We start from the raw sequence: 23,869 nt of genomic DNA on the forward strand, positions 1-23,869 counted from the left end.
AAATCAATATATAAGTTTAAAAAAAGGAGATGAAGTCTGATTCAAACCAATGTGCCTTCCCTTTCTAAGATCAAAATATTTCATTAATTAAAATTTCATTTGGCTACAACTCTGAAACCGATGAAAATGAGTACCACTTATGTATATCGTTGAAATTCTCTCAATGAGGGATTAATATTGCAATCCAAATTTTTTTGGATCAATCAATGTTAAAAATCCGATGGGTAGATAAAGCGACAAATGAAGAGGTGTTGCGGCAAATAGATGAAGAAAGAAGCATTTGGAAAAATATAGTTAAAAGAAGAGACAGACTTATAGGCCACATACTAAGGCATCCTGGAATAGTCGCTTTAATATTGGAAGGACAGGTAGAAGGAAAAAATTGTGTGGGCAGGCAACGTTTGGAATATGTAAAACAAATTGTTAGGGATGTAGGATGTAGGAGTTATACCGAAATGAAACGACTAGCACTAGATAGGGAACCTTGGAGAGCTGCATCAAACCAGTCAAATGACTGAAGACAAGAAAAACATAAAATTAACATAAATAATAATTCAAAATGTATATTTTTAGATCTAATATAGACATATATAAAATATTAAAAATCATTTAAAAGATAATATAGAGTTAGATATACCTTATATAAACGTCTCGGCCTTTTATTCGGAGGTCCCGGGTTCGAATCCCGGTCAGGCATGGCCATTTTCACACACACTAAAAATTATTCATCTCATCCTCTGAAGCATACCTAACGGTGGACCAGGAGGTTAAAAAAAAGAAAAATGTTATAAACAACCATTCGGTTTGGCGATGGGTGAACCGAATAATGGCAGAAATACAACTACAATTTTTAGAACACACAGATATTAAAAAAATTCTAACTCCTCAGCATGATTATGTTATATGAACGTTATCTTATTGAACCATAATCATATATAATGAAAATATTCAAAATGAGTCAGATGTAATATAGATAAATTTAATACACATGGATAGTATAAAAAATAAACCAGAAAATTCTAACTTTGTTAAACATATTTATTAAATAAAAGGTAATACTTTTATGAAAATGTTAGACGTATCTTATAATTATTATAATATATGTAATTAAAAAAATATCCCGTTTACAGTAAACTAAAAATGTAATTAATGAGCAAAAAGTTTTTAAAGATAATAAATTATTTAAACACGCCCTAAATATAGATAAAAAGAAATAATAATTAAAATAAAATATCATTCCTACAACACGGTTGTTCAGACTTAGGTTTTTTCATTTTTAAATACTCTTTACGTATTTATATTTTGTTATCGTTTAAATGTTGGATCTTTAATGTATTTAATAGGATTTTAAAATATAAATGTCTTCGGTCGGATTCATTCGGATATTTACAGTACACTCGGCTCCTTTCGTATGAATCGGCTGCTGAGACGATTCAACCGCTCCTTACACGTCACTCGGCTTCTTTCGGAAGCACTCGGCTCTTGACAGTTCGCACGTCTAGTTTCATCGAAAGGTTTTCAACACGTGATTTAGTCAGCTGGGTTTCAAATTTTTTTCATCGATCTGTTAATTATATGAGGTTATATTTCGGTGTAAGTACACATTTTACATTACTATTTAATTTAAATTTTTGGTTTCTTTTCATGTCTGAAGAGTTTTTTGAGTAGCTACGTCTTTTCTAGTTATAATATTTGGTGTACGCTCAACTTCTAACCCTTTCCCGATTGAACCATGAACCTTAGATTTACTTAACGAGCATATACAAGACGTCGTTAGATGATATAACTGCTTTGATCGGTTTTTATACAAATAAATCGATTAAAGAAATGGAAATATATGACGTATTTGGCATTCTGTTATATATATAGTATTTTTCTACATTATTTCATAGTATCAATTTGAAACGAATGTGAGTAATTTCCTTTCTTTGATTTACTTTTGCATTATATATTTATATACATTTTTTTTTAATTATTCATTGTTGAATATTATTTTTATCATTTAACAGCTTTACTGTTGATTACTTTAAATTTATGAATATCACTTTTAGCTATGGTGAGAGGTATTTTATTTTTGTGAAGGATTTTTTTTTTTCTTTGCATTAACTATTTTATAATTGCTTGACAATCAGTGAATTTGTGAAATACAATTTCTTTTAAAGAGTTACAGTATTCTTACATGCTCAGTTCTGAAGATATTCTGAAATGAACAAAATTTTTAATATCGTTGATGAAATCAAGAATTCAAAGATTTTTAAGAGTTTATTTTCTGCTCAATCTCTTTTATTGTTTGGTAATAAAAATTACTTTCAGAACAATAAAAATGTTGATAGCTAATAAACAAACAAATTTGTTTTAGAATATTCAGTTTTTATTATTTAGTTATTGTAGGACTGTGATAATTAATAAAGATATGACTGTTGTATTTTGTGTGAGAAATGAAGTCTTAGTTGGTATGTAACAGAACCTGAAGTTAAAATTATATTTTATTTCTTTTTAATTAAAATTAAAAGAAATTTAATCGAATAAAATAGTATGTGATTTTTTGTAAAGGGATGTTTTAATTCTTTACATTAAACTAGTAAAAGCTATAATTTTTCTTTAAGTGTAAGCCATAATGAAGACTAGTGTCCCAGCCTTCATTATGGCTTTGACACTTGAGAGAAACAAAGATGCAGCACTTGAACACAAGAGATACTTATCAGAGTTGCTTTTTTGAGAGTAATGATGTTATTTACATAATTATGATGAACAGCGTGTAGCGTTTACTATTAGAGCTGAATGTCAAATTTAGTTGAGACTTAATCATGCGTAACTTTATATTTGATCCAGTGGAGAAACCACTGCATTCCTTATTTTTCATATTAATCCTGACATGTGATGCTGGTAATCCTAGAAGATGGTTTTGCTATCTAATTAATGAATTATTATATCAGGTTGACTAAAATTGTATAGTTGATAGTTAAAAAATAAAAATTAGAAGTGTTTATTTTTATTTATTTGAAGTATAAATAGTTCTGTGCTTTTTAATTAATTTTACCCTGGAACTGGTCAGTTGATCCATCCAGTAACAAAAACATTGCTCGTTATTTAATTTATTTTAAATTTCTAAAATTTTAAAATATTTGAAGATATAATAATGAACATGAACGAAACATGATATTTGTTGCAGATACTTGCTACTTTTCAAAATTATAGCGACTATAAAATAGAACTACGTAATCCATTGATTTCTAATTTTACATCTGTGATTGTTGTTTGTAATGTATAACTTATTATTATGTATTAACTCTTCCAGTCACATTAATATGTCTCCTCTACAAGAGCAATATTCTGTGACATAAGATAATAGAACAAATTGTTTTTTTAGGTTCCATTATTTATTTATCATAATATTTCTAATTTTATTTTGAAATCATTGACTTTGTTATTAGGCTAATTATCTAACTGGGTTGTTGAAAACAGATTTCTGTAATCTAGAACTTCAATAATGTGATTAGATAACCAATATGTAATAAACTATTTCGTAATGAAATAATCCATCTTTAATTCCTTAAGATTACGCAGCTGTACTCCATGTTTCCATATTGACTTTATCTCTCTCTTTTGTCTTCATTCATTTGACTGGTTTGATGCAGCTCTCCAAGATTCCCTATCTAGTGCTTGTAGTTTCATTTCAGTATACCCCATACATCCTACATCCCTAACAATTTGTTTTACATATTCCAAAAGTAGCCTGCCTACACAATTTTTCCCCTTCTACCAGTCCCTCCAATATTAAAGTGTCTATTCCAGGATGCCTTAATATGTGGCCTATAAGTCTGTCTCTTCTTTTAGCTGTATTTTTCCAAACACTTCTTTCTTCATCAAATTGCCGCAACACTTCTTCATTTGTCACTTTATCCATCCATCTGATTTTTAACATTCTCATATAGCACCGCATTTCTAAAGGTTCTAATCTTTTCTTCTCAGATTGTCCAAGTTTCACTTCCATATAAAGCGACACTCCTAACATATACTTTCAAGAATCTTTTTGTGACATTTAAATTAATTTTTGATGTAAACAAATTATATTTCTGACTGAAGGCTTGTTTCGCCTGTGCTATTCGGCATTTTATATCGCTCCTGCTTCGTCCATCTTTAGTAATTCTACTTTCCAAATAACAAAATTCTTCTATCTCCGTAATCTTTTCTCCTCCTATTTTCACATTCATTGATCTAGCTTTGTTATTTCTACTACATTTCATTACTTTCGTTTTGTTCTTGTTTATTTTCCTGCGCTAGTTCTTGCATAGGACTTCATCCATGCCATTCATTGTTTCTTCCAAATCCTTTTTACTCTCGGCTAGAATTACTAGATCAGCAAATCTTAGCATCTTTAACTTTTCACCTTGTACTGTTACTCCGAATCTAAATTGTTCTTTAACGTCATTAACTGCTAATTCCATGTAAAGATTAAAAAGTAACCGAGATAGGGAACATTCTTGTTGGACTCCCATTCTTATTACAGCTCCTTTCTTATATTCTTCAATTATTACTGTTGCTGTTTGGTTCCTGTAAATATTAGCAATTGTTTCTCTCTATCTCTGTATTTGAACCCTAATTTTTTTTAAATGCTGCACATTTTATTCCAGTCTGTATTATCGAATGCCTTTTCTAGGTGTATAAATGCCAAGTATGTCGGTTTGTTTTTCTTTAATCTTCCTTCTACTAGTAGGCCTAAAATTGCTTCCATTTTCCTATACTTTTCCTGAAACCAAATTGGTCTTCTTCTAACACTTCTTTCATTCTTCTCTCAACTCTTCTGTATAAAATTCTAGTTAAGATTTTTGATGCATGACTAGTTAAACTAGTTGTTCTGTATTCTTCACATTTATCTGCTCCTGCTTTCTTTGGTATCATGACTAACACTTTTTTTGAAGTGTGACGTAACTTCCCCCTTTTCATAAATATTACACACCAGTTTGTATAATCTATCGATCGCTTCTTCACCTGCACTGCGCAGTAATTCTACAGGTATTTTGTCTATTCCAGCAGCCTTTCTGCCATTCAAATCTTTTAATGCTGTCTTAAATTCAGATCTCAGTATTGTTTCTTCCATTTCATCCTCTTCAACTTCCTCTTCTTCCTCTATAACACCATTTTCTAATTCGTTTCCTCCGTATAACTCTTCAATATATTCCACCCACCTATCGACTTTACCTTTTGTATTATAAATCGGTGTACCATATTTGTGTGACAAATTATTGGATTTTAATTTATGTGCCCTAAAATTTTCCTTAAATTTGCTCTGTCTATTTTACCAATGTTCATTTCTCTTTCCACTTCTGAACACTTTTCTTTAATCCACTCTTCTTTCGCTAGTTTGTACTTCCTGTTTGACTAATTGACTTTATAAGATAGTAAAACATTACAGTAGTTATAAAAAAATGTATGGTATAAAGGAACAAATTAATCTAATTCTTCAAAAGAAATAATACATTATATATATATATATATATATATATATATATATATACATTGTCTTAATTCATAGTAGTGGGAAATCAATAAATATTACAATTATTGTAAAGTGATAATTTAAAATTAAATTAATCATATTCATTAAAATCCTTTAGAAGATAGTTTTTATTGATCTTACATTATTTGATGATCTGTGAACTTTCATTAATAAGATATCAAACTTTTTTAAACATTTTATTGCTAATAATTAATATACCCAACTTGAAGAAAGCCTTTCCTGTGACCATATTTTGGTTGTTTCAAAAGAAATTAGTAAAACTTATTTTAAACTGTAATATTAATTATCTACTTTCAATGAAACTTACATGTTGAATTGATCTTGGACCGTTTCAAATTTAGGTCTACAACATAAACAAAGTATTTATGTTACTATATTCTTTGAAAGAGTTAAACAGTAAATTTATTACGAATTAAATGTATAGTTGAAAAAAAGAATGATCTCTCAGTGAAATTTTCTAGATTGGTTATTACTATGAATTCTACTCATTAGTAATTTTTTAAATATTTTCCAAATTTTCTTCCTATTCACATATGACTGCCTCAGTGGCATAAGCATTAAAGCGCTTGCCTATTATTGATATAAATAGTTGTAATACTTGTAGAGACATATTAATAAGTCGGGAGAATTTATTTATTTTGAAGAGTTTGATTTTATTTTTGTATATTTTTACATAATATATATAGGTGATTAAAAACTACTTATCAATTCTTCAAGAACTGTGTTAAGACATTTATATGAACAAAAATGACATTGTCATTATATTAGTTGTAAACTTGATGTACTTTGTGTTCAACTAAAATCGAAAAATGTGATTACTGTACTGTTATACCAGAGATTATGTTGTAGATATAAATCGGTGTATTAATGTTATTATGATTTATTAAGATAAAACTTTTAATGATAGATGAGCTAAAACATTTTAAGGTTTTTTATCGTTTGTTTTTTTTTTTACCGATGATAAATGAATGTTATTGTTTTGATATCCTACATAGCTTCCTAATCCACAGTGTAGTCTAAATTGCCACCATCATTGTAAACCTTAACTACGATTAATTATTGTGATAGGTTGGTAGGGAGTGCATGGAAACAAAATTAATTCAAGTGAACGTTTAAATCAAAAGAGAATTAATTAATGTTGTTTTATGTCTGCTATGATATAATCAATTATATCATAGCATGCAGTTATTAATATGATATAGTGATATTAATAACAATATCTCTACAATATTTCTGCTATGATATTCAAGTGAAATGGTTAAAAAAATAATTAATTCATAACTGTAGAGAAAACAGACTGCGGAGGTGAAAACCATTTTATAATATAACTGATTTTCTAAATCGATTTAAAAGTTCATTTAAATGACATTTATTATAATTGATGAGACTAGTTATTTTTATTAAATATTTAAAAACATTAATGTATTTACTACTTAATTAATATTTACTTACTGTTCTTTGGTTTTAACCGAAGCCTTAAGAAAGCTTTTTTTGTGTTCATTCTTTAAAGTCTCATCAATTAGTAAATTTTAGTGAATAAAGTGTCAGTAAATGAACTTTTTTTTGTCTTCAGTCATTTGACTGGTTTGATGCAGCTCTCCAAGATTCCCTATCTAGTGCTAGTCGTTTCTTTTCGGTATTTCAAAAGCTTCTAATCTTTTCTTCTGAGATACTCCGATTGTCCAAGTTTCACTTCCATATGAAGCGACACTCCAGACGTATACTTTAAAAAATATTTTCCTGACGTTTAAATTAATTTTTCATGTAAGGAAATTATATTTCTGACTGAAAGCTTGTTTCGCCTGTGCTATTTGGCATTTTATGTCGCACCTGCTTCGTCCATCTTCAGTAATTAACACAACATAACACTAGAACACTTTTTGGGTTGAGGTTGCGATATTGTAAAAATGTTTTTTGCAGATATTTTATTTTTTAATTGTTAACAATTGCGCCTAAGAAAAATATGACCTTAATTAGGTGAAATCTCGAGATACAGAGAATGACCTTGCTCTACAGCCTCACCCCTTTGACTTTTTAAGTTGAAAATTTAATGACACCAATGCCCTGTTTATATAGGAGTAATCTGACCTAGTATGGTCAAAATTGGTCCGGAAGTTCTAGAGATATAAGGAGGGAAAGACCGAACACACACACGTGAACATTAAAATCCGGAAAATTTTCATCAGTTTTTAAGTATTTGTCTTCCTTAGGTGTCAAAATATCAAGATCCGGTGAAAACCGGATATGCACAAATTGGACCGATTACAATACTTTCCCTTCTAAAGCTACAGCTCTGCTATAGCGCTAGACGCAAAAGTAGTAAATTAAACGTATTTAAATTATTCAAAGGTTTGAATTTATTGTACTAACAGCTGTGTTTACTCGTAGTTTTTACAAATTCATTACATTTTTCTTGTTAAGTTTTGTTCTAATCGGTTGTTTAACAGGTGATTTTTGAAGTCAAAGGTTTTGAGGTTCCAATCGTAATAAAAGCTAGTAGTTGCTTTCATACGGGTTTGAATACTAAACAGTGGATACCGGTGTGCTTTGTTGATTGGGGTTCAATTATAACCCAACGCCTCAGGAATGGTAGGCCTAAACACTTTACATGTTTTGCATATCATTGTCATCTCATTGGGCCTTAGGGGGGATTGTTCATTTGTTGAACAGATTGCAACGTACACATTAGGAAAATGAAAAAAGCGTTTTATTTGGTCTTGTTTTTAATAATAAAACTTGACTATTTTTTTGTTTTTCATACACTTTATTACATAATTTTTTTCAGTATTAAATTTAAGTTTTTATAATAAAATTTTCGAATTTATTGGTCATTTAACAAAGTTTATTGTACTTAGAACCCAAAAAAAAAGTGTTTTTGACACCAAATTTTTCCGTTAGAAAACCGAAAAATTGGTGTCAAATTTCTCGAATCAAAAAACATAAGAAACCCCGTAAATAAGAAGTTAAAAATTTCAGCATAACTTCATTTCACAGGGGGAACTGAAATCAGGGGGAAATGTTTCACTATCCGTAAGTCGATAAGATACATATGTATGAACTTTTTTCTAAGAACTAGAATTAATTACCATATACTATTCCTTTCTTCCTGAAACATCTGTATATAAACAAAAGTAATATTCCACATTTACACAATTAGTAACAATAATATTTCTTATAATTAAAAATATAATAATAAAAATTATAAAGTTAATTTCCATAGTAACCATATTAAATTTTAAACATTTATTTAAATTTATTATGAAAGATAGAAGAAGAGTTACTTTACATGAATTTAAATTAAAGCTGACAGAGTAATGAAATTTCTACTAGGTTGAGCAAGGAAATTTATTTTATATAAATACATATATATAATTTAAAAGGTAATTTTTTATTGTATTAAATCTGTTTTTAAATTACTTAATTTTTGTTAAGATTAGTTTAAACTATTTAAAACAGTTATCAATATATGTTTTTCCTTTTTCAGTGTTAATAATTTTCTTTCAAGTATATATGAAATGAATATAATATCAAGATAACTAACTATTCAGTATAAAATAAATTAATCAAAGTGATGGTAAAGATTCAACTTAGTAAAAGCAACTATAGAGTTATTTTGACTTTGTGAAAGCAATTGTACAGGTAATTATATAAATGTTAAAAAACTAGGATTTAGGACAATTTCTATTAGGATTGCTAAAAAATTTATTTTATTCAGTGTATTAACAATTTTCTTTCAGGTACATACGAAATTAATATAATATGAAACAATAACTAATTTTTAATATAAAATTATCATTCAAATTAATGGTAATAGATTCGTATTCTTTTTGTAACCAATATAGTACTTGTTTATGTTCATTAATATAATGCATTTTTTCAGATTATTAACAATTTTCTTTCAGGTACATATGAAATGAATTTAATATAAAATAAAAACTAATTATACAGTATAAAAGTAATATTCAAAGTGATGGTGAGAAATTCAATATAGTCCTTTTGTAACCAATATAGTACTTGTTTATGTTCATTAATATAATGCATTTTTTCAGATTATTAACAATTTTCTTTCAGGTACATATGAAATGAATTTAATATAAAATAAAAACTAATTATACAGTATAAAAGTAATATTCAAAGTGATGGTGAGAAATTCAATATAGTCCTTTTGTAACCAATATATTATTTGTGTTAAGATTTGTAATAATATCTATTCTTTTCAGGGTATTAACAATTTTCTTTCAGGTACATATGATATGAATTTAATATAAAATAAAAACTAATTATACAGTATAAATGTAATAATCAAAGTGATGGTAAGAGATACAATATAGTCCTTTTGTAACGAATATATTATTTGTGTTAAGATTTGTAATAAAATGTATTCTTTTCAGGGTATTAACAATTTTCTTTCAGGTACATATGATATGAATTTAATATAAAATAAAAACTAATTATACAGTATAAATGTAATAATCAAAGTGATGGTAAGAGATACAATATAGTCCTTTTGTAACGAATATATTATTTGTGTTAAGATTTGTAATAAAATGTATTCTTTTCAGGGTATTAACAATTTTCTTTCAGGTACATATGAAATGAATTTAATATAAAATAATAACTAATTATACAGTATAAATGTAATATTCAAAGTTATGGTAAGAGATACAATATAGTATTTCTGTTAGCAATATAGTACTTGTATTATGTTTGTTTAACAAAATATATTCTTTTCAGGGTATTAACATTTTTCTTTCAGGTACATATGAAATGAATTTAATATAAAATAAAAACTAATTATACAGTATAAAAGTAATATTCAAAGTGATGGTGAGATATTCAATATAGTCCTTTTGTAACCAATATATTATTTGTGTTAAGATTTGTAATAAAATGTATTCTTTTCAGGGTATTAACAATTTTCTTTCAGGTACATATGAAATGAATTTAATATAAAATAATAACTAATTATACAGTATAAATGTAATATTCAAAGTTACGGTAAGAGATACAATATAGTCTTTTTGTAACCAATATATTATTTGTGTTAAGATTTGTAATAAAATGTATTCTTTTCAGGGTATTAACAATTTTCTTTCAGGTACATATGAAATGAATTTAATATAAAATAAAAACTAATTATACAGTATAAAAGTAATATTCAAAGTGATGGTGAGAAATTCAATATAGTCCTTTTGTAACCAATATATTATTTGTGTTATGATTTGTAATAAAATGTATTCTTTTCAGGGTATTAACAATTTTCTTTCAGGTACATATGAAATGAATTTAATATAAAATAATAACTAATTATACAGTATAAAAGTAATATTCAAAGTGATGGTGAGAAATTCAATATAGTCCTTTTGTAACGAATATATTATTTGTGTTAAGATTTGTAATAAAATGTATTCTTTTCAGGGTATTAACAATTTTCTTTCAGGTACATATGAAATGAATTTAATATAAAATAATAACTAATTATACAGTATAAAAGTAATATTCAAAGTGGTGGTGAGAAATTCAATACAGTCCTTTTGTAACCAATATATTATTTGTGTTAAGATTTGTAATAAAATGTATTCTTTTCAGGGTATTAACAATTTTCTTTCAGGTACATATGAAATGAATTTAATATAAAATAACTAATTATACAGTATAAAAGTAATATTCAAAGTGATGGTGAGAAATTCAATATAGTCCTTTTGTAACGAATATATTATTTGTGTTAAGATTTGTAATAAAATGTATTCTTTTCAGGGTATTAACAATTTTCTTTCAGGTACATATGAAATGAATTTAATGTAAAATAATAACTAATTATACAGTATAAATGTAATATTCAAAGTTACGGTAAGAGATACAATATAGTCTTTTTGTAACCAATATATTATTTGTGTTAAGATTTGTAATAAAATGTATTCTTTTCAGGGTATTAACAATTTTCTTTCAGGTACATATGAAATGAATTTAATATAAAATAAAAACTAATTATACAGTATAAAAGTAATATTCAAAGTGATGGTGAGAAATTCAATATAGTCCTTTTGTAACCAATATATTATTTGTGTTATGATTTGTAATAAAATGTATTCTTTTCAGGGTATTAACAATTTTCTTTCAGGTACATATGAAATGAATTTAATATAAAATAATAACTAATTATACAGTATAAAAGTAATATTCAAAGTGATGGTGAGAAATTCAATATAGTCCTTTTGTAACGAATATATTATTTGTGTTAAGATTTGTAATAAAATGTATTCTTTTCAGGGTATTAACAATTTTCTTTCAGGTACATATGAAATGAATTTAATATAAAATAAAAACTAATTATACAGTATAAAAGTAATATTCAAAGTGATGGTGAGAAATTCAATATAGTCCTTTTGTAACCAATATATTATTTGTGTTATGATTTGTAATAAAATGTATTCTTTTCAGGGTATTAACAATTTTCTTTCAGGTACATATGAAATGAATTTAATATAAAATAATAACTAATTATACAGTATAAAAGTAATATTCAAAGTGATGTTGAGAAATTCAATATAGTCCTTTTGTAACGAATATATTATTTGTGTTAAGATTTGTAATAAAATGTATTCTTTTCAGTGTTTTAACAATTTTCTTTCAGATACATATGAAATGAATTTAATATAAAATAAAAACTAATTATACAGTATAAAAGTAATATTCAAAGTGATGGTGAGATATTCAATATAGTACTTTTGTAACCAATATATTATTTGTGTTAAGATTTGTAATAAAATGTATTCTTTTCAGGGTATTAACAATTTTCTTTCAGGTACATATGAAATGAATTTAATGTAAAATAATAACTAATTATACAGTATAAATGAAATATTCAAAGTTACGGTAAGAGATACAATATAGTCTTTTTGTAACCAATATATTATTTGTGTTACGATTTGTAATAAAATGTATTCTTTTCAGGGTATTAACATTTTTCTTTCAGGTACATATGAAATGAATTTAATATAAAATAAAAACTAATTATACAGTATAAAAGTAATATTCAAATTGATGGTAAGAAATTCTATATAGTCCTTTTGTAACCAATATATTATTTGTGTTAAGATTTGTAATAAAATGTATTCTTTTCAGGGTATTAACAATTTTTTTTCAGGCACATATGAAATGATTTTAATATAAAATAAAAACTAATTATACAGTATAAAAGTAATAATCAAAGTGATGGTAAGAGATACAATATAGTATTTCTGTTAGCAATATAGTACTTGTATTATGTTTGTTTAACAAAACGCATTCTTTTCAGGGTATTAACAGTTTTCTTTCAGGTCATATGAAATTAATGTAACATCAAAATAACTAATTATTCTGTGTATATTTAACGTTCAATGTGATGGTGAAGTATTCAGTTCAGTATTTGTGAATGCAAATAAATTAACTCTATATATGCCTTATGTTTTTGTATAAAGTATTTTTTTTCATGCTATTTACATTTTTCTTGTAGGTATCAATAAAATTTAATTTTGCAAAATTTTCTTTTTTTTTTTTGTCATATATCGTTAATTTTCTCATTAATATTTTTCTCGTGTTATTTTATTTTAATTACACACTTAAATAATTTAGTTAATAGATGTTCTTATATTCAGGTTATGTTTTTTATAGGTGCTACTTTTTTTATTGTCTGCTACTGCACTTCAAGTATTTGGATCATCCAGAATTGGGAGAAATCTGATGAGTGCTGCCTTCATTACAACGTCCTTCAGTTTTCAATCTCCAATCAAAGAGGAGAAGATTGCGTAGTCCTTATTTTCACGCTGAGAAGAATTTTCTTCTATTCCCAGGGTGGCTGCAACGTAAGATGACTCCAGTGGCATCAAATTTGTGTGGGATCCCAAAAAATTAATGTAAATATATATGTTTTCTTGTATTATAAGTTTCACATCTAATGTATGTGTGTGCGTGTGTTTGTGTGTGTTGTTTTGTGAACTAAAAATATGTTATAATTGCATATTTTTTCATTCATGTTTTTGTACATACTAAGGAAATAAATAAAAGAATGTGTTATATACACATGTAAGCAGGAAGAAACATTAGAGCACAAATAAAAATAAAAAATAACATATTTCACTAATTACCTCTCGTAACGGTATATGTGGTCGGTCTATAATAAATCTGTAATTTTTTAACCAGAGGTAATTAGTGAAATATGTATATATTTTTTTATTTGTGCTGTAATTTTTCTTTCCACGTACATGTGTTGTATAACACATTCTTTTATTTATTTACCTAGTATGTGCACAAACATGAATGAAAATATGCAATTGTAACATATTTTTAGTTCACAAATATACCGTGCAAATGAGAACTGCTTTGAATCAACGTTATACTATCATTTCCCAGAAATAAATTCTAACTGAACAAATACTTCATTTTGATGATCATGCAACCCATCACTGGCTGCCACCAGTAATATTATTATTATACATTCTAAACTTATTCTCAGGTTTAAATATCTGTTGCAAAACAGATATTTTACAGAAGTACATATTTTGTTCCTTTTCAGATCGATATAGATGCTGTATTTCAGTAGCATTTTAATACATCTATTGAGCTAGTAACTGGGTAAGTAGGCAGTTGGAAATATATCTTATCTAGTTTTTTCCACGAGCTCTTTTAGTTTTCTATGTATTCAGGTTACAAATATCAGTTTCTTTTGAAAACATAGAAAATAATCAAATCTAATCTGCCGACATGATTTACATTATTGAATATGAAAAAAAATCAATTAGAAATTCCATTCTGTTAGTTTGAAAAGTCTTTTGTCTCTTAATAATGTGATAGGCTATCCACGTCTCTTAATAGTCATACATATTAAAGTTGAATATTACTGCATTTGAATATACCAAAATTCTATCGATACATCAGTATATGTGAAGATAAATAACTGTATTCTAAATAGTAATTTGTTACAAAAATATGTTACGTAATAACAACATAAACAAGGATAATATAACTTAATTTATTAGATTATATCATATAGACCTAACGGGTTGGGCTAGTATGAACTTATCCCAAATCAGCTGATTTCAAAGTCAAGGATTCTGAGGTTCAAATCCTAATAAAGGCAGCTACTTTTATACAGATTTAAATACTAGTTTATGGATACCAGTGTTGTTTGGTGGTTGGGTTTCAATTAACCACACACCTCAGGAATGATCGACCTGAAACTAACAAGACTGCACTTCATTTAAGAGTACATTCGTACATATCAAATTAATTCATACTCTGAAGAAAATTAAGTGCCAGATGATTAATTTACTTGACTTATAGCAGGAAAATAGAATTAAATAGTGTTGTGTAGTTGTTTGTAGTTGTGTAGCAATGAACTTGTTTTATTTTTATAATTTTTTTTAGGTTTAGTTTTTAATTAAAATACAGGTAAGGCTAAAAATCCAATATTCATTGAAAAAAGAGTATTACAAAAAAATTAAGAAGGAAAGTTTCTAAATAAAATAAGAAATAAGGTACACAATAAGTTTGTAAAAAAATTATCAATTTTCAGTTGCCTGACAGGCAGGAGATTTTATTACGCTATAAATTTTAAAGTAAATTTTCATTTATTTTGCGTGAAAACGCATAATTTCAGAATAAGTATCATTATTATGCATTAATTTAGCATTAAGTAATTATGTTTAGGAAAAAATGATATTTTTAAACCTTTTAAGAAAACAATCTAAAATTTTGTTTTCCCAGTTTTATTTTCTTTGAAGAACAAGTTACTAAGGAAGAGGAAGAAGAAGAAGGAAGAACAAGTTACCTTAAACAAAATTTGACTTAAGTGGAAGATTCTTAAATGAAATATACTATGTGTTATTTTAATAAAAAAATTTGATATTAATTTTTATTCGTCATTTTTGTGCTTAGTATTGGATAATAATAGTAAAATAATATTTAGTCTCATACCGTTTAATAAATATTCATAGTATTTTTCAAAAAAATTTACTTTTCTTAAAGTAAATAAAATACATATTGCCGGAAAGACCTTAGCCTAAGTTTAGTAATAATCACTCATCTGCTTTTATTTTGTCAAAATGCAATTTTTAGCTTATAAGATTGTTTGAAGTGTAAAAAAATTCTGAACAAATTTAAAAAAAAAAATTTAATTTAAAAAAACAAATGTAAATTGAAATGCCAATAAATAAAAAAAACAAAATGGTGAGATATTCAATATAGTACTTTTGTAACCAATATATTATTTTTGTTAAGATTTGTAATAAAATGTATTCTTTAAAGAGTATTAACAATTTTCTTTCAGGTACATATGAAATGAATTTAATATAAAATAAAAACTAATTATACAGTATAAAAGTAATATTCAAAGTGATGGTGAGAAATTCAATATAGTCCTTTTGTAACCAATATATTATTTGTGTTAAGATTTGTAATAAAATGTATTCTTTTCAGGGTATTAACAATTTTCTTTCAGGTACATATGAAATGAATTTAATATAAAATAACTAATTATACAGTATAAAAGTAATATTCAAAGTGATGGTGAGAAATTCAATATAGTCCTTTTGTAACCAATATATTATTTGTGTTAAGATTTGTAATAAAATGTATTCTTTTCAGGGTATTAACAATTTTCTTTCAGGTACATATGAAATGAATTTAATATAAAATAACTAATGATACAGTATAAAAGTAATATTCAAAGTGATGGTGAGAAATTCAATATAGTCTTTTTGTAACCAAATATTATTTGTGTTAAGATTTGTAATAAAATGTATTCCTTTCAGGGTATTAACAATTTTCTTTCAGGTACATATGAGATGAATTTAATATAAAATAATAACTAATTATACAGTATAAATGTAATATTCAAAGTTATGGTAAGAGATACAATATAGTATTTCTGTTAGCAATATAGTACTTGTATTATGTTTGTTTAACAGAATGTATTCTTTTCAGGGTATTAACAATTTTCTTTCAGGTACATACGAAATGAATTTAATATAAAATAAAAACTAATTATACAGTATAAATGTAGTATTCAAAGTTATGGTAAGAGATACAATATAGTATTTCTGTTAGCAATATAGTACTTGTATTATGTTTGTTTAACAAAATGTATTCTTTTCAGGGTATTAACAATTTTCTTTCAGGTACATATGAAATGAATTTAATATAAAATAACTAATTATACAGTATAAATGTAGTATTCAAAGTTATGGTAAGAGATACAATATATTACTTCTGTTAGCAATATAGTACTTGTATTATGTTTGTTACCAAAATATATTCTTTTCAGGGTATTAACAATTTTCTTTCAGGTACATATGAAATGAATTTAATATAAAATAAAAACTAATTATACAGTATAAAAGTAATATTCAAAGTGATGGTGAGAAATTCAATATAGTCCTTTTGTAACCAATATATTATTTGTGTTAAGATTTGTAATAAAATGTATTCTTTTCAGGGTATTAACAATTTTCTTTCAGGTACATATGAAATGAATTTAATATAAAATAATAACTAATTATACAGTATAAATGTAATATTCAAAGTGAGGGTGAGAAATTCAATATAGTCCTTTTGTAACGAATATATTATTTGTGTTAAGATTTGTAATAAAATGTATTCTTTTCAGGGTATTAACAATTTTCTTTCAGGTACATATGAAATGAATTTAATATAAAATAAAAACTAATTATACTGTATAAAAGTAATATTCAAAGTGATGGCGAGAAATTCAATATAGTCCTTTTGAAATCAATATATTATTTGTGTTAAGATTTGTAATAAAATGTATTCTTTTCAGGGAATTAACAATTTTCGTTCAGGTACATATGAGATGAATTTAATATAAAATAATAACTAATTATACAGTATAAATGTAATATTCAAAGTTATGGTAAGAGATACAATATAGTATTTCTGTTAGCAATATAGTACTTGTATTATGTTTGTTTAACAGAATGTATTCTTTTCAGGGTATTAACAATTTTCTTTCAGGTACATATGAAATGAATTTAATATAAAATAAAAACTAATTATACTGTATAAAAGTAATATTCAAAGTGATTGTGAGAAATTCAATATAGTCTTTTTGTAACCAATATATTATTTGTGTTAAGATTTGTAATAAAATGTATTCTTTTCAGGGTATTAACAATTTTCTTTCAGGTACATATGAAATGAATTTAATATAAAATAAAAACTAATTATACTGTATAAAAGTAATATTCAAAGTGATTGTGAGAAATTCAATATAGTCCTTTTGTAACCAATATATTATTTGTGTTAAGATTTGTAATAAAATGTATTCTTTTCAGGGTATTAACAATTTTCTTTCAGGTACATATGAGATGAATTTAATATAAAATAACAACTAATTATACAGTATAAAAGTAATATTCAAAGTGATGGTGAGAAATTCAATATAGTCCTTTTGTAATGAATATATTATTTGTGTTAAGATTTTTGTAATAAAATGTATTCTTTTCAGGGTATTAACAATTTTCTTTCAGGTACATATGAAATGAATTTAATATAAAATAAAAACTAATAATACAGTATAAAAGTAATATTCAAAGTGATGGTGAGAAATTCAATATAGTCCTTTTGTAACCAATATATTATTTGTGTTAAGATTTGTAATAAAATGTATTCTTTTCAGGGTATTAACAATTTTCTTTCAGGTACATATGAAATGAATTTAATATAAAATAATAACTAATTATACAGTATAAATGTAATATTCAAAGTGAGGGTGAGAAATTCAATATAGTCCTTTTGTAACGAATATATTATTTGTGTTAAGATTTGTAATAAAATGTATTCTTTTCAGGGTATTAACAAATTTTCTTTCAGGTACATATGAAATGAATTTAATATAAAATAAAAACTAATTATACAGTGTAAAAGTAATATTCAAAGTGATGGTGAGAAATTCAATATAGTCCTTTTGTAACCAATATATTATTTGTGTTAAGATTTGTAATAAAATGTATTCTTTTCAGGGTATTAACAATTTTCTTTCAGGTACATATGAAGTGAATTTAATATAAAATAAAAACTAATTATACAGTATAAAAATAATATTCAAAGTGATGGTGAGAAATTCAATATAGTCCTTTTGTAACCAATATATTATTTGTGTTAAGATTTGTAATAAAATGTATTCTTTTCAGGGTATTAACAATTTTCTTTCAGGTACATATGAAATGAATTTAATATAAAATAAAAACTAATTATACAGTATAAAAGTAATATTCAAAGTGATGGTGAGAAATTCAATATAGTCCTTTTGTAACCAATATATTATTTGTGTTATGATTTGTAATAAAATGTATTCTTTTCAGGGTATTAACATTTTTCTTTCAGGTACATATGAAATGAATTTAATATAAAATAAAAACTAATTATACAGTATAAAAGTAATATTCAAATTGATGGTGAGAAATTCAATATAGTCCTTTTGTAACCAATATATTATTTGTGTTAAGATTTGTAATAAAATGTATTCTTTTCAGGGTATTAACAATTTTCTTTCAGGCACATATGAAATGATTTTAATATAAAATAAAAACTAATTATACAGTATAAAAGTAATAATCAAAGTGATGGTAAGAGATACAATATAGTATTTCTGTTAGCAATATAGTACTTGTATTATGTTTGTTTAACAAAACGCATTCTTTTCAGGGTATTAACAGTTTTCTTTCAGGTCATATGAAATTAATGTAACATCAAAATAACTAATTATTCTGTGTATATTTAACGTTCAATGTGATGGTGAAGTATTCAGTTCAGTATTTGTGAATGCAAATAAATTAACTCTATATATGCCTTATGTTTTTGTATAAAGTATTTTTTTTCATGCTATTTACATTTTTCTTGTAGGTATCAATAAAATTTAATTTTGCAAAATTTTCTTTTTTTTTTTTGTCATATATCGTTAATTTTCTCATTAATATTTTTCTCGTGTTATTTTATTTTAATTACACACTTAAATAATTTAGTTAATAGATGTTCTTATATTCAGGTTATGTTTTTTATAGGTGCTACTTTTTTTATTGTCTGCTACTGCACTTCAAGTATTTGGATCATCCAGAATTGGGAGAAATCTGATGAGTGCTGCCTTCATTACAACGTCCTTCAGTTTTCAATCTCCAATCAAAGAGGAGAAGATTGCGTAGTCCTTATTTTCACGCTGAGAAGAATTTTCTTCTATTCCCAGGGTGGCTGCAACGTAAGATGACTCCAGTGGCATCAAATTTGTGTGGGATCCCAAAAAATTAATGTAAATATATATGTTTTCTTGTATTATAAGTTTCACATCTAATGTATGTGTGTGCGTGTGTTTGTGTGTGTTGTTTTGTGAACTAAAAATATGTTATAATTGCATATTTTTTCATTCATGTTTTTGTACATACTAAGGAAATAAATAAAAGAATGTGTTATATACACATGTAAGCAGGAAGAAACATTAGAGCACAAATAAAAATAAAAAATAACATATTTCACTAATTACCTCTCGTAACGGTATATGTGGTCGGTCTATAATAAATCTGTAATTTTTTAACCAGAGGTAATTAGTGAAATATGTATATATTTTTTTATTTGTGCTGTAATTTTTCTTTCCACGTACATGTGTTGTATAACACATTCTTTTATTTATTTACCTAGTATGTGCACAAACATGAATGAAAATATGCAATTGTAACATATTTTTAGTTCACAAATATACCGTGCAAATGAGAACTGCTTTGAATCAACGTTATACTATCATTTCCCAGAAATAAATTCTAACTGAACAAATACTTCATTTTGATGATCATGCAACCCATCACTGGCTGCCACCAGTAATATTATTATTATACATTCTAAACTTATTCTCAGGTTTAAATATCTGTTGCAAAACAGATATTTTACAGAAGTACATATTTTGTTCCTTTTCAGATCGATATAGATGCTGTATTTCAGTAGCATTTTAATACATCTATTGAGCTAGTAACTGGGTAAGTAGGCAGTTGGAAATATATCTTATCTAGTTTTTTCCACGAGCTCTTTTAGTTTTCTATGTATTCAGGTTACAAATATCAGTTTCTTTTGAAAACATAGAAAATAATCAAATCTAATCTGCCGACATGATTTACATTATTGAATATGAAAAAAAATCAATTAGAAATTCCATTCTGTTAGTTTGAAAAGTCTTTTGTCTCTTAATAATGTGATAGGCTATCCACGTCTCTTAATAGTCATACATATTAAAGTTGAATATTACTGCATTTGAATATACCAAAATTCTATCGATACATCAGTATATGTGAAGATAAATAACTGTATTCTAAATAGTAATTTGTTACAAAAATATGTTACGTAATAACAACATAAACAAGGATAATATAACTTAATTTATTAGATTATATCATATAGACCTAACGGGTTGGGCTAGTATGAACTTATCCCAAATCAGCTGATTTCAAAGTCAAGGATTCTGAGGTTCAAATCCTAATAAAGGCAGCTACTTTTATACAGATTTAAATACTAGTTTATGGATACCAGTGTTGTTTGGTGGTTGGGTTTCAATTAACCACACACCTCAGGAATGATCGACCTGAAACTAACAAGACTGCACTTCATTTAAGAGTACATTCGTACATATCAAATTAATTCATACTCTGAAGAAAATTAAGTGCCAGATGATTAATTTACTTGACTTATAGCAGGAAAATAGAATTAAATAGTGTTGTGTAGTTGTTTGTAGTTGTGTAGCAATGAACTTGTTTTATTTTTATAATTTTTTTTAGGTTTAGTTTTTAATTAAAATACAGGTAAGGCTAAAAATCCAATATTCATTGAAAAAAGAGTATTACAAAAAAATTAAGAAGGAAAGTTTCTAAATAAAATAAGAAATAAGGTACACAATAAGTTTGTAAAAAAATTATCAATTTTCAGTTGCCTGACAGGCAGGAGATTTTATTACGCTATAAATTTTAAAGTAAATTTTCATTTATTTTGCGTGAAAACGCATAATTTCAGAATAAGTATCATTATTATGCATTAATTTAGCATTAAGTAATTATGTTTAGGAAAAAATGATATTTTTAAACCTTTTAAGAAAACAATCTAAAATTTTGTTTTCCCAGTTTTATTTTCTTTGAAGAACAAGTTACTAAGGAAGAGGAAGAAGAAGAAGGAAGAACAAGTTACCTTAAACAAAATTTGACTTAAGTGGAAGATTCTTAAATGAAATATACTATGTGTTATTTTAATAAAAAAATTTGATATTAATTTTTATTCGTCATTTTTGTGCTTAGTATTGGATAATAATAGTAAAATAATATTTAGTCTCATACCGTTTAATAAATATTCATAGTATTTTTCAAAAAAATTTACTTTTCTTAAAGTAAAGAAAATACATATTGCCGGAAAGACCTTAGCCTAAGTTTAGTAATAATCTCTCATCTGCTTTTATTTTGTCAAAATGCAATTTTTATCTTATAAGATTGTTTGAAGTGTAAAAAAATTCTGAACAAATTTAAAAAAAAAATTTTAATTTAAAAAAACAAATGTAAATTGAAATGCCAATAAATAAAAAAACAAAACGTTAAAATGTAAAGATTTCAATCTTTTCTTTAATTTGTCAAGCCCTGTGGCGGTGGTGGTAGCATCTTTGCTTTTAATATGGAGGTTCTGAACTCGAGATCTGATCAGGTATTACATTTTTTTACGAATGTTGGCCTGCGTTTGGTTTATAACTTTAGACCCCCGTTGACCGTATTTCTTCAAACTTGATAGACAAGTACCGCCTTCGGGGGGGAAAGAATGTACCTAACTTTTGGAAAAAATGGGGAAGGTGTTTGGCTGAAATAAAATTAAAAATCTATTCTGGGGCACTTTAGCAAAAAACCTACAAACTACCAAAAAGGTTTATTTAATATTACCACTCACAAAAAAAAGGGTTATATATTTTTCTTTTTACTTACAACACGTAGTTGTGCACCTTCTTCCTATATCTAGATATGCACCACCCCTTTTGATTGCGATCGATTGAACCAAAAAAGCTCAAAATCAAAAAAACAAAGTGGATTTTGGGCTTTTTCTTAACTGCAGTAATAAGCCCTCATCGAGAGCTTTTCAACAATATATGATAAGTGGTTTTTATTTTCGTTGGTTCTAGAGTTATAGCCTAATGAAATATTTGGATCTTACAAGGGGAAGGCACATCGGTTCAAATCCCACTTCATTTCCTTTTTTTTTAACTTTTCTTAATTTAAATATATTGATTTATTAATAATTTTTAACCTGTATAAAAATAAATGGTGGATAAAAATTACACGTTTTCTCATAATGAGTTTGCTATAAAGTTACATGAAATAAATAACATCAAATTTACGAATCGCTGTACGAATACATTGAGTTATGTAATTGTCTATAATATGTATAGACACGCATTTGTGGTTTATGATGCATACAGAGTGCATTTCATCATTTTTTTGTTTATCTTTTGTTAAGAAGGGTCAAATTGCACTTTGCTAACTTGTAACCAAACCCTTCTCACAAACTAAGAATATTACGTTTATAGGAACAGACTATTAATTAATCTTACGTTTTTACATATAGCCTATTGTACTACTCGGTTAGATTACCTACGTCAAAACCATATCTAATTATTACATGGATTATATGAGTTATATAAGTTACGTAATTATATTATACTTTTAAAGGTAAACATTACTTTCATATTTTATAAGTATTCTACGTTTACATTTTAGAAAAAACATTACTCCATTCAATAAAAATCTTCTCATTACTATTGCTGATTCTTAACTTGTAATTTCTAATGTTAATTTAAGATTTAATTATTTCTTCCAAATATATATTAAACAGTGTATATTATATTATATTAGGTTAAATAAAAATTGGGGTTAAAATACAGAGATAGAACATTTACAGGAACCAAACAGTAACATTAATAATCGAAGAACATAAAGAGTTACTTTTTTATCTTTACATAGAACTAGCAGTTAATGATTTTAAAGAAAAATTTAGAGATAAAGATGCTACGATTTGCCGATGATATAGTAATTCTAGCCGAGAGTAAAAAGGATTTAGAAGAAACAATGAACGGCACGGATGAAGTCCTATGCAAGAACTACCGCTTGAAAATAAACAAGAACATCAGGATAAGATTTTTAAGAGTATACTTTTGCAGCGTCGCTTTATATGGAAGTGAAACTTGGACGATTGGAGTATCTGAGAAGAAAAGATTAGGAGTTTTTGAAATGCGGTGCTATAGGAGAATGTTAAAAACCAGATGGGTGGATAAAGTGACAAATGAAGAGT

At 26.0% G+C, this 23,869-nt stretch overlaps 1 long non-coding RNA gene across 3 annotated transcripts; it reads left to right on the forward strand.

The window, feature by feature from the left end:
- Nucleotides 1-1,474: 1,474 nt before the first annotated feature.
- Nucleotides 1,475-22,058, forward strand: LOC142332918 (uncharacterized). Of its 3 annotated transcripts, none has more exons than XR_012758437.1 (5): nucleotides 1,475-1,593; nucleotides 9,006-9,160; nucleotides 13,175-13,416; nucleotides 19,579-19,820; nucleotides 21,670-22,058. It is a non-coding gene; the product is annotated as an uncharacterized LOC142332918 (long non-coding RNA). The 3 variants fall into 3 exon arrangements; XR_012758439.1 differs by lacking the exon at nucleotides 1,475-1,593 and adding an exon at nucleotides 1,618-1,910; XR_012758438.1 differs by lacking the exons at nucleotides 19,579-19,820; nucleotides 21,670-22,058 and adding an exon at nucleotides 15,266-15,536.
- The last annotated feature ends 1,811 nt before the right edge of the window (nucleotides 22,059-23,869 follow it).

The sequence above is a fragment of the Lycorma delicatula genome, chromosome 12, assembly GCF_047948215.1.
Source record: "Lycorma delicatula isolate Av1 chromosome 12, ASM4794821v1, whole genome shotgun sequence".
Lineage (NCBI taxonomy): Eukaryota > Metazoa > Arthropoda > Insecta > Hemiptera > Fulgoridae > Lycorma > Lycorma delicatula.